This window comes from Heterodontus francisci, chromosome 24 (genome assembly GCF_036365525.1).
Source record: "Heterodontus francisci isolate sHetFra1 chromosome 24, sHetFra1.hap1, whole genome shotgun sequence".
Taxonomy (NCBI): Eukaryota; Metazoa; Chordata; class Chondrichthyes; order Heterodontiformes; family Heterodontidae; genus Heterodontus; species Heterodontus francisci.
The window spans coordinates 12276364-12290077 of record NC_090394.1 but is presented as its reverse complement, the minus strand read 5'-3'; the positions used below and the strand labels follow the sequence as shown (position 1 = coordinate 12290077).

General features: G+C 44.4%; 1 non-coding gene across 1 annotated transcript; it reads right to left on the bottom strand.

The window, feature by feature from the left end:
• Positions 1 to 6971: 6971 nt before the first annotated feature.
• trnai-uau (transfer RNA isoleucine (anticodon UAU)) lies at positions 6972 to 7064 on the bottom strand. The gene is given in 2 exon segments: positions 6972 to 7007; positions 7027 to 7064. It is a non-coding gene; the product is annotated as a tRNA-Ile (tRNA).
• Positions 7065 to 13714: the final 6650 nt, after the last annotated feature.

Genomic DNA, 13714 nt, shown 5'->3' with positions numbered 1-13714 from the left:
CCAGGCACTGGAGGCATCACCTGAGCACACAGATTGTCTGTTCGGTAATGTTCCTGGTGGCAGCATGGCTTCCATTGTCAGCCAGCGCAGGTGCCTGGATTCCTCCTAGTGGTAAGCCAAGTCTGAAGGAGATAACCATTGTCACCCTGGTTGGAATAAAGATGGTACAGAGGACTGGCATGAAAGAGTCATGACTGCTGCCAGAATCACGTGCAAAGACTTGTATGATGTGTTGTCTGTTGTTGTAAACTAGTTGAATGTGGAGGGAGTAGATTCCCTGTAGATTGATAAACATGCCAGACCGGTGCTGAGGAGCATGAAAGGCAATGTGGGTACAATCTATACAAAAGCAAAATACTGCAGATGCTGGAAATCTGAAATAAAAACTGAAAATGCTGGAAATATTCAGCAGGGCTGGCAGCATCTGATACAGAAATAGAGTTAACAGGCTGAATTTGGAGTTCCTGTTTCAGGTCCTGGCAGTGGACCCAGAAGCGGGTGCTGTTGCTGCCCGTGATGTGTGCGGCAGGCCGAATGCGATTACATGGCGGGCAGCCACTTACCACAATGGAGGCGCAGGGCTTGTTAAATTACATGATGGGGTGGGTGCTGGCACCATATTTAAAGTCCTGCCAGTCCTGCTTGCATTGCTGCCTTTGAGGGATTTACTGATTCTGGATTGCTGCAGGGCCCGGTGTTGTAACTCCTGGACAACCCCCAGCCCCAACTACTCCCCCCCGCCTCCACTGGAGAAGGATGGCACGCTATGGCAGAGGCAAGACACAAGGAGGCCCTGGAGATTCTCCTCCAGGCTGCAAGGAAAAAGTGGGAGGTCCTTTTCCCAGGGATGGCAAGAAGAGGTCCTCCCACCTGACTAAGCAAGTCTGGATGGAGATCGCAGAGGAAGTCAGCGGCCTCCTCACCCCGAACATGGGTCCAGTGTATGCAAGGGGTCATTGACCTCCTTTGTTCTTCCGAAGTGTGTGCTCTGTACCTCTCTCCTCTTTGCATGTGGCTACGTGGCATGGGGCGGTACCATAAAGACGATGGTAAACGGGTTAGGCATCACCACATCCTGGCAGATGTATAGCTGCATCTCAGCCACAGGCCACCTTCTTTCACAGATCACCCCGCTACATCCCCTAAGAGCTGACATGAGGATAAGCCATATAGGAAATCCCAGCAGGGGACGAGGGGCTGCGACGAGCATAACTGTTCTCTCACTCTTCCTGCAAAGTCTTACTATCTCCCTTTTTCCACTTGCAGGACAAGTGGGCCCATAACAACAGGGAGATCTCAAGGACTGGTGGAGGAATTTGAGATATAAAGTTTCCGTCGATGGCTGAGGAAGAGGCACTGGAGCTAGCGGAGACCCAGGGCAGCCACTCAGTAGTGGATGGTGAGACTGGAGTCTCTGTGCAAGAGAGTGAGGATTGTCTTCATTCGAAACCCAACACACTTCTGGAGATCCACATTGGGCATGGCTGGCATGACGAGATCTGCACAGCCGAACCCAAATATGTTTGCGTACTCCCATGCAGGGCACTGTCAGAAGGGGGACAGCCATCAACCTCTGAGGAGCAGCAGTCAGAGGTCGCATGATTCTCCTGCACCTTCCACCAGCACAGATACTTTCACCTCGGTGGGTTTGCGCTCAGCTATAGAATCAGGGTCACAAGCTGGTGAGAGTATCACACACATGTGCTTGATCAATTACATGTTGATGCATTACAATGACCTATTCAGCAATTTAAATGGCAGTCCCGTCAATTCGGGGCAGCAACGCCACCTTGGAGCTTTCCCGCTGCTAAATAAATCCTGAACTGACATCATGGCATCAGATTTCCAGGTGGGCGCGTCTGATGCTATTCTCCGGCCTCACAAGCCTCCACCAGTTTCAGGTGACCTTTCATCAGAACTGGGAAATGTTAGAGATGTAGTAGTTTTTAAGCAAGTACAGAGGCAAAGTGAGGGGAAGTGAAGGAAAAGAACCAAGGTGAAGGTCTGAGATAGCGTGGAAGGCAGGAAAAATTAAATAACAAAAGGGTTGATGGTATAAGCCAAAAGAAGATGGTAATGGGACAAGTAAAGAAAGAAAAGATGGATCCAGAGGAGGTGTAAATGGGAATAGCAGAATCATTACAAACAGCTGCTGTCTGAAAAAAATGGGAGCAACGATTCTGATCTGAAAATGTTGAATCCAGAAGGCTGAAAAGTGCCTAATGAAAAGGTGAGTTGCTGATACTTGAGCTTACGTTGAACTTCATTGGTTCACTGCAGGAGGCCGAGAGGTCAGAGTGGAACTGGGGCGGAGAATTAAAATGGTAGATGACTGAAGCTCGGGGTCATGCTTGTGGCCTGAAGTTTCACAAAGTGATTACCCAATTTGTGTTTGGTCTCCCTGATGTAAAGGAGACCACATTGAAAGAAGTACAAGTGAATCGCTGTTTCACCAAGAAGGAGTGTTTGGGCCCTTGGACGGTGAGAAGTAAGGAGGTGAAAGGGCAGTTATTGCATTTCCTAAGCTTACATGGGAAAGGTGTTGTGGGAAGGGGAGGTGGCATTGGGGGTCATTAGGTACTATCTATGTCACCTTGGACCTGGGGTAGCCTGCCACATGGGCAAAGCCTAATGCTATCATAGAATCATAGAAATTTACAGCAAGGTAGGAGGCTATTCAGCCCATTGTGTCTGCGCCGCCAAGTAGCCATCCAGCCTAATCCCACTTTCCAGCTCTTGGTGCGTAGCCTTACAGGGTACAGCACTTCAAGTGCATATCCAAGTACTTTTTAAATGTTATCAGGGCTTCTGCCTCTACCGCCCTTTCAGGCAGTGAGTTCCAGATCCCCACAACCCGCTGAGTGAAAACATTTCTCCTCAAATCCCCTCTAAATCTCCTACCACTTTTTTATATTTGATCATGGGTTGTGGGCATCGCTGGCTAGGCCAGCATTTAATGCCCAACCCTAATTACCCATGAGAAGGTGATGGTGAGCTGCCTTCTTGAACCCATGCAGTCCATGTGGGGTAGGTACAGCCACAGTGTTGTTAGGAAGGGAGTTCCAGGATTTTGACCCAGCGACAGTGAAGGAACGGTGATATAGTTCCAAGTCAGGATGGTGTGTGACTTGGAGGGGAACTTGCAGGCGGTGGTGTTCCCATGCATTTGCTGCCCTTGTCCTTCTAGTTGGTAGAGGTCGCGGGCTTCGAAGGTACTGTCTAAGGAGCCTTGGTGCGTTGCTGCAGTGCATCTTGTAGATGGTACACACTGCTGCCACCCTAAATCTATGCCCACTGGTTGTGGAACCTTGAATCAAGAGGAAATAGGGCATTCCTACCCACTCTATTTAAACCCCTCATAACCTTATACATTTCAATTCGGTCTTCCCTCAGACTCTTCTGTTCTAAAGAAAACAACACTAAACCTATCACATTTTTCCTCGCAACTAAAATTCTCCAGTTCAGGCCGCATCCTTGTAAATCTCCTCTGTGTCCTCTCTAATGTGATCACATCTTTCTTATAGTGCAGTGACCAGAACTGCCCACAGTACTGCAGCTGTGGCCTAACTAGTGTTTTGTACAGTTCCAGCATCACCTCCCTGCTCTTCTATTCTGTGCCTCAGCTAATAAAGGCAAGGATCCCGTATGCTTCTTGACCACCTTATCTACCTGGTTCAGCCACCTTCAGGGATCTGTGGACATGCCCTCCAAGCTCCCTCTGTTTCTCTATACTTCTCAGTCTTCTACCATTTATTATGCATTCCCTTGCCTTGTCAGCTGTCTCCAATGCATTACCTAATACTTCTCCGGATTGAACTCCACTTGCCACTGTTTCACCCACCTGACTAGTCCTTTGATATCTTCATGCAGTCTACAGCTCTCTTGTCCTGCATTGGTAAAGTAATATAGGTGTTCCCACTGACATAGAGAGCCTCAGTGATACAGCTGTGGAATGCAAACTGGGTGATTTTGCTGATGTCACCGGTTGGAGACTAGAAGGAACCTGTTCTATGGACATTAAGCATCTATGTTCATTCTAACAGCTACAGGCAGTGCCGACTATACCCTGATACAAGGCTTAGGTTCTGGCTGTAACAGGTTGACAGATTTGTTTTTGAAGTGAAGGTGCCTGAGGTATTGCTGCTCCAAGAAGTTTTGATGGCAAGCCTAGTATTTATTGTCCATCCCTAAATTCCCTTGAGAAGGTGCTGATGAGCCTCCTTCTTGAATCCCTGCAGTCCATGTGATGTAGGTACACCAACAGTGCTCTCAGGAAGGGAGTTCCAGGATTTTGACCCAGCGTCGATGGTAGAGATCGCAGGTTTGAAAGGTGCTGTCAAAGGATCCTTAGCAAGTTGCTGCAGTGCATCCTGTAGACAGTGCACACTGCTCCCACTGTGTGTCAGTGGTCAAGGGAGTGAACATTTAAGGTGGTGGATGAGGTGCTGATCAAGCGGGCTGCTTTGTCCTGGATGGTGTCAAGTTTCTTGAGTGTTGTTGGAGCTGCACCCATCCAGGAAAGGAGGGGCGAATTTCATCATAATCCTGACTTGTGCCTTGTAGCTGGTGGAAAGGCGTCGAGAAATGAGGCGGTGAGTTACTCACCTCAGAATTCCCAGTTTCTGACCTTTTTTAGTCACACTATTTATATGGCTGGTCCTGTTCAGTTTCTGGTCAATGGTAATCTCCAGGATATTGATGGTGGGAGATTCAGCGATGGTAATGGCGTTGAATGTCAAGGGGAGATGGTGAGATTCTCTCTTGTTGCCCACTACTTTTGTGTTGCATATGTAACTTGCCACTTATCATCCCAAGCCTGCATGTTGTTGAGGTCTTGCTGCATGCAGGCATGGACTGCTTCAGTATCTGAGGAGTTGTGAATGACACTGAACACTGTACAATCATCAGCAACATCCCCTCTTCTGATCTTATGATGGAGGGAAGGTCATTGATAAAGCAGCTGAAGATGGTTGGGTCTGGGGCACTAACCCTGAGGAACTCCTAAAGTAATGTCCTGGGACTGAGATGATTGGCCTTCAACCACCACAAGTTCTTCCTTTGTGCCAGATATGACTCCAGCTAGTCGAAAGTATTCCCCTGATTCCTATTGACTTCAGTTTTGCTAGAGCTCCTTGATGCCACACTCAACCAAATGCTATCTTGATGTCAAGGGCAATCATTCTCACCTGGCCTCTGGAATTCAGCTCTTTTGTCCATGTTTGGACCAAGGCTGTGATGAGGTCAGGAGCAGAGTGGCCCTGGTGGAATCCAAACTGAGCAGGTTATTGGTGAGTAAGTGCCACTTGATAGTATCCATTACTGTCCCAAATATTATAAGGCAAGACAAATATAATGCAACACCAGCAAAATTCTGGCTGTTGAGAAAAAGTTTAAGTTATCACATTTAGAAAACAAGTTAAAAAAACACTCAGAAGTTAACCAGCAGTCTCAAATGACAAACTAACAACTAACCTGAAGTAATGGATGAATTCCTTAAACAGCTCTGAAGCATCCTTTCTACCTGTTCAGACCTCGTATTGTTGAGCAAGTTTATCACATATTGAGTCAGGTGCTTGGGCAGCCCAATATCAGAAACTCACTTAAATATTTTAATTAGTGATTTTTAATGGTTCCAGTATGTTCCTGGATGACTGCAAAGCAGCCTGATTCAATTTGGTGCGTGCGCATTTCCAGTTTCTAATAAGCCTGTCAAATTGGATGCTGAGTTGTACATATTGTTTAGTTTAGTTTAGAGATACAGCACTGAAACAGGCCCTTCGGCCCACCGAGTCTGTGCCGACCATCAACCACCCATTTATACTAATGCTACACTAATCCCATATTCCTACCACATCCCCACCTGTCCCTATATTTCCCTACCAACTACCTATACTAGGGGCAATTGCTAATGGCCAATTTACCTATCAACCTGTAAGTCTTTGGCATGTGGGAGGAAACCGGAGCACCCGGAGGAAACCCACGCAAACACACGCAAACACAGGGAGAACTTGCAAACTCCACAACAGGCAGTACCCAGAGTTGAACCCGGGTCACTGGAGCTGTGAGGCTACGGTGCTAACCACTGCGCCACTGTGCCGCCCTTTTACACTTGAAAAATGCACCAAACTTCTAGGCTTTCTAATTCACAGATCCATTATAAAAATATGCATGGGTTTAGTCATATCCACAAGTAAGGTACCCTCTAACTTTTTTTTTAAGTGCGCAGGCTATTTCTTTAAGTGCATGGCCCATTTAAATTTTTTTGTATGGCTGTGTATGTGCAGTAATTTAAAGGGGCCGACTTCTGCACGGCCTACGCGAGGACTTATGGGTTGCTGTGCGGCCACACAGCTTAAAGGAACATTGCCCACAAGCATTTCACTTTGTTTCATTTCATTCTATTTCAGTTCACGATGTTTATCTACATTAATTGTCAGCTGCCAGATTCAGAATCATTTCCCTGTCACATCTAGATTAGGTTGTAGGCTTTTTTCTTCTCAATGGTTCTGACACCAGCACTGATCTTTATGTCATCTGTGAACTGGTGGACAGTGCCCCCAGCTTCTGTTTAAATCCTTCCTTGACCTTTTCCCTTCCTATCTGTCCCTCCAATCCAGTCCCAGAATTTCTGATCCCTTTCTTTGGCCTCCTGTGCATCCCTGTTAGTTTAGTTTTTTAGTTTAGAGATACAGCACTGAAACAGGCCCTTTGGCCCACCGAGTCTGTGCCGACCATCAACCACCCATTTATACTAATCCTACACTAATCCCATATTCCTACCACATCCCCACCTGTCCCTATATTTGAGAACTTGCAAACTCCACACAGGCAGTACCCAGAATTGAACCCGGGACTGGAGCTGTGAGGCTGCGGTGCTAAACACTGCGCCACTGTGCCGCCCAAAAACAGTTACTTATTTTTGGTAACTGGGACTTCAGGTATTTTCCCATCTCGGTTGCCCATAAAACATGTGCTCCAGGTAAGGCTCGAACTCACAACCTCGGCATGGCTCACTCTGTACTGTCATATAAGTACCGCACGCTAACCGATTGCGTCACTGGAGCTCTAGCGTTGACCTAACTTTGTTTGGCTGTGCTTTCAGCTGCCTAAGCACCACATTCTGGAATTGTCTCCTGAAGTCCCTTTGCATTTCCACCCCCTCTCCTGCTTTAAGATCCTCCTCAAAATTCATTTCTTTGATCAAGCTTTTAGTTTTGTCTCCAGTACCTCCTTCTTTAGTTTAGTGTCCATTTTTCCTTCTGCCTTCAGACATTTTACTTTGTCAAAGGAAAGGTACAAATGGAAGATGTTGGTTGTGGCAAGACTAAAATGGTTTACTAATGATTTCATAGAGTATATTATTTCTAGGATCCTTATTGAATTAAAGATTTAATGGATTGTGGCCAAAAGAATAGAATCCCATTTCGCATGACTTGTTCCTATTCCTAGAAAAAGGATTTTGAATTAACATTCAAAGACAGCATCATAGCCCTGCTCAATCAGGTAAACAAGCAGCTGTCTTGAGTCCACAGCACTTGTGACAAGGACTGCAAAATATGTTAATACAGGTCAGCCAGGCAATAAAATTGGCAATATATGTTCCACACTTGACTTAATTCTGCATCTTCAGCCCTGCAGTGAACATATAACAGGAGATTATAATTTCTGTAATAGAATTTGGTTTGTAAAGGAGACAAACATTGTTCTTTTTTTAATTAACTATCTTGTTTGATTCTATGCACTGAAATGCTGCGAATATAGTAAGTAAACAATCATTCAGTTACATTAAAACATATTAAATTTATAATTGTAAGCCTTATTAAGTCAAATGTAAAGTTTTACATCTTGGGGAAAAAAATAAATCAAGTGACTTTACTTGAACAAAATGATCTGGTTTAAGAGCCCTTCCAGCATTGTTAATTTCCCATGCCACTGCAGGCAAAGTCAGTGCAGATTTCATACTGGCAGATCATTACCAGTAGGGATGAGCAAGGGTTGTGAAATTGGAGGGATGGGGGCTTACACCTTGATGAAAATGCAGCAGCTATGATTTCAAAGTTACGACAGGAAAAGTTAGAGCTTATGCTTTGCCTTGTTTCTGAGATTTTGTGCAAAATTATTCCTCTCACTTTGACAACTCCTATAAGCAGATCCCCTGGGGAGCAGCAGGGGAGGAGTTTTCAGTCATTTCTGATTCACACAGGAATGCCAAAGGGGCACAATTTGCAAGGGAGGAAGCCCTGGAATGCTTTGTAAATGACTGGTCTTCCTCCGTGGGGTTGAATTTCTGCAGGGATTCTCCTTATTGTTTGCCCTAAGTTTAGTGGAAGATGTGCAGAATCACCAGATAAACAGCGTAGGCATTTTCCTGCCTCCCTTGCAAAATTCAGTCTTGTAGCTCCAGTTTTCTGAAGATGAGAAGAATGGGGTTAAGTGGGCTCAGCCCATCCAAGCCTGAAATGCCAATTTCTTTCCCTAATTCTGAGTAATCAACAAGTGCAGGAAAAGCTCACCCAATGCGTTTGGCCTGTGGCATGTTTGGCTGCAGCTGGAACACCGAACATAGGAACAAGAGTAACACGACTGCAGCTAGCTATTAAAGGGAAGTTGTAGTTGTTGAACTAATGCCATTTAAAAGCTGCTCCAGTCCTAAGAAACACTCTAGAGACAAGTTAACTTTCAAGATTTATTGAACATACACAGGAATGAGGAAACGTGGAGACTAGGGAAGCTGGGATTGTCCTCCTTAGAGCAGAGAAGGTTAAGGGGAGATTTAATAGAGATGTTCGAAATTATGGGGAGTTTGATACAATAAGTAGGGAGAACATGCTTACACTGACAGGAGGGTCAGTAACCAAAAAAGGCATAGAACTTAGCTACTTGGCAAAAGAGCCGGAGAGGAAATGATGCATTTTATTTATGCAGCGTGTTGTTATGATCTAGAATGCACTGCCTGTAAGCATGGTGGAAGCAGATTCAATCTTAACAATTAGACAAAAAGGAAAAAAATTGCAGGGCCATGGGGAGTGGGAGCTGGTACAGGCACAATGGACCAAATGGCCTCTGTGATTTAACACTTTATAATTCTATGACTGATCACACTTACAAGCAGAATTCCCATCGGGATCCAACAGCATCACCAATCAGGACACTTCCTGATCAGAAGTGCTCTATAGAAATTACATTGCATTGTACATTTATATCTTCATCATAACACAATAATTTTGATCATAAGGTATAATGTAACTCTAACATCATGTGCTGTTCGTTTGTCTAAAAACTGATGCAAACCAGATTTGTCCAGCTCTGTAATATATTATCTGGCTAATCTGGGACAAAACAGTTAGGCCAGAGGCCTCATCTCTTTGCTTTTATTTAGGATTAATTCATCTTATTTTCTTAACACTTTTCCCCTATAATTCTATCCCATGGTGACCCTCATCCCATTCAACTATTTTAAACTTGTAGTTTTAAAAGTCTATTTTCCAAGCTAGTTTGACAGAAGCACAGCTGTCTTATCTGCAGGAGAGGAAGCCTGGACATGATGCTGGTACATTCTGTATTCTCTCTGTCTCTCTGTAGCTTGTTATACTAGTTAACCAATGACACACATTTACCCGCGACAAACTGTTAATCTGTTACATTACACACCATCCTGTTAGAGATTAGAATTGAAAAACAGTAAAAGAATCATTTATACTATATTCTATTCTGTGGTTAAAATTATAAAACTAAAAATCTGCAAATGCAGCTGGCAGACATTGGAGAGCCGTTGGCATGGAGGAAGAGAGGGGCAGGGTCCGATATTGTGCAGGAAACTGCAGGATATTGCACAGTAACTTCAGTGCTGTCTTTTCTAACTCAGCCACCTCATAATGATTTTACTTCCAGGTTTGGCATCGATTGCACGGCAGCAGGTGAGATAAGGACCCACATGACATGTTGTCAACTCCAGCATTTAAAGGGCCAATTTAAAGATGTATTTTGCAGGAGCTCGGAATTGGAAACAACAGAGGAAGAATTCTCACTGTGGAATCAAGATGCTCAAAGGCTGAGCCCCGCTTGATGTGCTGCTGGGGATTGTGAGGAACTGGAGAGAGATACTCTTACTCAGCAATGGGAGGAAAAAAACAGCTGCAAGAAGCCGTTACTGGAGACCTGAGGGAACAGTCTGCAGCATCAAGATAAGTTGTCAGTTGGGCTGAGGCATTGATCAATGTCAGGAGAGGGACATCGCCTATGGCAGGGCAAGGTCAGGATCTGCTTGTGGGACCCAAAAGAATGTAATCAAAAACTTATCATTCTGGGACTCTTCTGGCCCTGGATCCTTCTGCTGTCAGCTTTCCCCGACTTCAACATTTGAATATTTATGAGACTCTCACCTGCCTGCGGGAAGCCCCTCAAACTCCTCCTGAAATCCAGGAGGGTAAATTGACAGGTGGTGGCTGTGCAGGGTGAAACGGAAAGTAAGCAGTCTGACTCACATCACCCACTCTTGTTGAGTGTGGCTGTTAAATATGCTGCTATAATGTTTGCCTTTTTGCTTTACTAATTTGTCCAGGAAGTTTCACACCGTCGACATCTATCTGCAAAAACTTGGTTGAGACTGACTAAAACCAACTTATTTATGCCCCCTAAAGCAAGCAGAAAAGGACATTTTCATTAGTATATTTTCACGTGTAACATTTACTTTTGAAACTCTGCTCAGGAACTAATTTGTTTCCCATTTATAAGGGTCAAGAAATATGATGCCTCAGCAATTGCAAATATATTGAACATATAATCCTGAAACAATGCTGAAATGTCATTGCATCGCAGTAAATGCTAAATTCTATTTTCTGAAAGATTTAGTGCCGAATGTGTGCAATTTGATCACCGGAATGTATTTTCAAGTTCTTTAACCACTTTATGGTAGATGGAGAACCTTCACATTATATTCCTTTACAAATTTAAGTTGTGATCAGCAGCTAAAATAATGAATCATATAATCAAAAAAAAATTAAATAGCAAAATATAGGAGTGAAATTGGTGACAATCAGTAGTGCAAAATGAGCTTGTAATGAGTTGATAAGTCACGAGGACTGGATGGGATGCATCCAAGGATATTGAGGGAAGTAAAGGTGGAACTTCCGGAGACTCTGACCAGAATCTTCCAATTGTCCTTCGAGACAGAATGGTGCCAAAGGAATGGAGAATTGCAGATCTTACAACCTTGTTCAAAAAAGGGTGTAAGGATAAATCCAGCATCTGCAGACTAGTCAGTTTAACCTCAGTGTTGGGAAAGTTTTAGAAACAATAATCCAGGACAAAATTAATGGTCACTTGGATAAGTGTGGATTAACTAATCAAAGTCAGCACGGATTTGTTAAAGGTAAATCATGTTTAACTAAAATAAAAGCAAAATACTGTGGATGCTGGAAATCTGAAATAAAAACAAGAAATGCTGGAACCACACAGCAGGTCTGGCAGCATCTGTGAAAAGAGAAGCAGAGTTAACGTTTCGGGTCAGTGACCCTTCTTCGGAATTGACAAATATTAAAAATGTCACAGGTTATAAGCAAGTGAGGCGGGGGTGGGGCAAGCGATAACAAAGGAGAAGGTGCAGATTGGACAAGGCCACATAGCTGACCAAAAGGTCATGGAACAAAGGCAAACAATATGTTAATGTTGTGTTGAAAGACAAAGCATTACTACAGAATAGGTGTTAACGAACTGAATATTGAACAGCAACAAGTGCAAACATCAAAATAAACAGTGGGTAAGCAAACTGAACAAACTAAGATGAAATGAAATAAATGCAAAAAAAAGGCTGTAAAAAATGTAAAAAAAGAAAAAAGAAAAAAAACAACTAAAAATGAAAGTAAAGTGGGGGGCTGTCATGCTCTGAAATTATTGAACTCAATGTTCAGTCCGGCAGGCTGTAGTGTGCCTAATCGGTAGATGAGATGCTGTTCCTCGAGCTTGCATTGATGTCCACTGGAACACTGCAGCAATCCCAGGACAGAGATGTGAGCATGAGAGCAGGGGGGAGTGTTGAAATGGCAAGCAACCGGAAGCTCAGGATCCTGCTTGCGGACCGAGCGGAGGTGTTCCGCAAAACGGTCACTCAGTCTGCGCTTGGTCTCCCCAATGTAGAGGAGACCACATTGTGAGCAGCGAATACAGTATACTACATTGAAAGAAGTACAAGTAAATCGCTGCTTCACCTGAAAGGAGTGTTTGGGGCCTGGGATAGTGAGGAGAGAGGAAGTAAATGGGCAGGTATTACACCTCCTGCGATTGCAGGGGAAGGTGCCATGGGATGGGGACGAGGTGGTGGGGGTAATGGAGGAGTGGACCAGGGTGTCGCGGAGGGAACGATCCTTTCGGAATGCTGACAGGGGAAGGGAGGGGAAGATGCGTTTGGTAGTGGCATCACGCTGGAGATGGCGGAAATGGCGGGGGATGATCCTTTGGATGTGGAGGCTGATGGGGTGGAAAGTGAGGACAAGGGGAACCCTGTCACGGTTCTTGGAGGGAGGGGAAGGGTTGAGGGCAGAGGTACGGGAAATGGGCCGGACACGGTTGAGGGCCCTGTCGACAACAGTGGGGGGGAATCCTCGGTTGAGGAAAAAGGAGGTCATACCAGAAGCACCGTCATGGAAGGTAGCATCATCAGAGCAGATGCGTCGAAGATGGAGAAACTGGGAGAATGGAATGGAGTCCTTACAGGAGGTAAGGTGTGAAGAAGTGTAGTTGAGGTAGCTGTGGGAGTCGGTGGGCTTATAATGGATATTAGTAGCAACATTAGCAACATCAACGCAAGCTCGAGGAACAGCATCTCATCTACCGATTAGGCACACTACAGCCTGCTGGACTGAACATTGAGTTCAATAATTTCAGAGCATGACAGCCCCCCATTTTACTTTCATTTTTAGTTGTTTTTTTTCTTTTTTCTTTTTTTACATTTTTTAGAACCTTTTTTTTTGCATTTATTTCATTTCATCTTAGTTTGTTCAGTTTGCTTACCCACTGTTTTTTTTCAGGTTTGCACTTGCTGCTGTTCAATCTTCAGTCCGTTAACACCTATTCTGTACTAATGCTTTGTCTTTCAACACACCGTTAACATATTGTTTGCCTTTGTTCCATGACCTTTTGGTCAGCTATGTGGCCTTGTCCAACCTGCACCTTCTCCTTTGTTATCTCTTGCCCCACCCCCGCCTCACTTGCTTATAACCTGTGACATTTTTAATATTTGTCAGTTCCGAAGAAGGGTCACTGACCCGAAACGTTAACTCTGCTTCTCTTTCCACAGATGCTGCCAGACCTGCTGTGTGGTTCCAGCATTTCTTGTTTTTATTTCATGTTTAACTAACTTGCTTGAGTTTTTGATAAGATAAGAGATTTGGATGTGGGGACCAAATTTAACATTTCCAAGTTTGCTGATGACACAAAACTAGGTTGGAATGTGTGTTGTTGGAGGATGCAAAGAGGCTTCAGGGGGTTTAGGCAGGCTAAGTGAGTGGGATATAATGGAATATAATGTGGAAAAATGTGAAGTTATCCACTTTGTAGGAAAAACAGAAATGCAGATTATTTCTTAAATGGTGAGAGATTGGGAAGTGTTGATGTCCAAAGGGGCCTGGATGTCCTTGTTCATAATTCACTGAAAGCTAGTATGCAGGTGCAGCAAGCAATTAGGAAGACAAATGGCATGTTGGCTTTTATTGTAAGA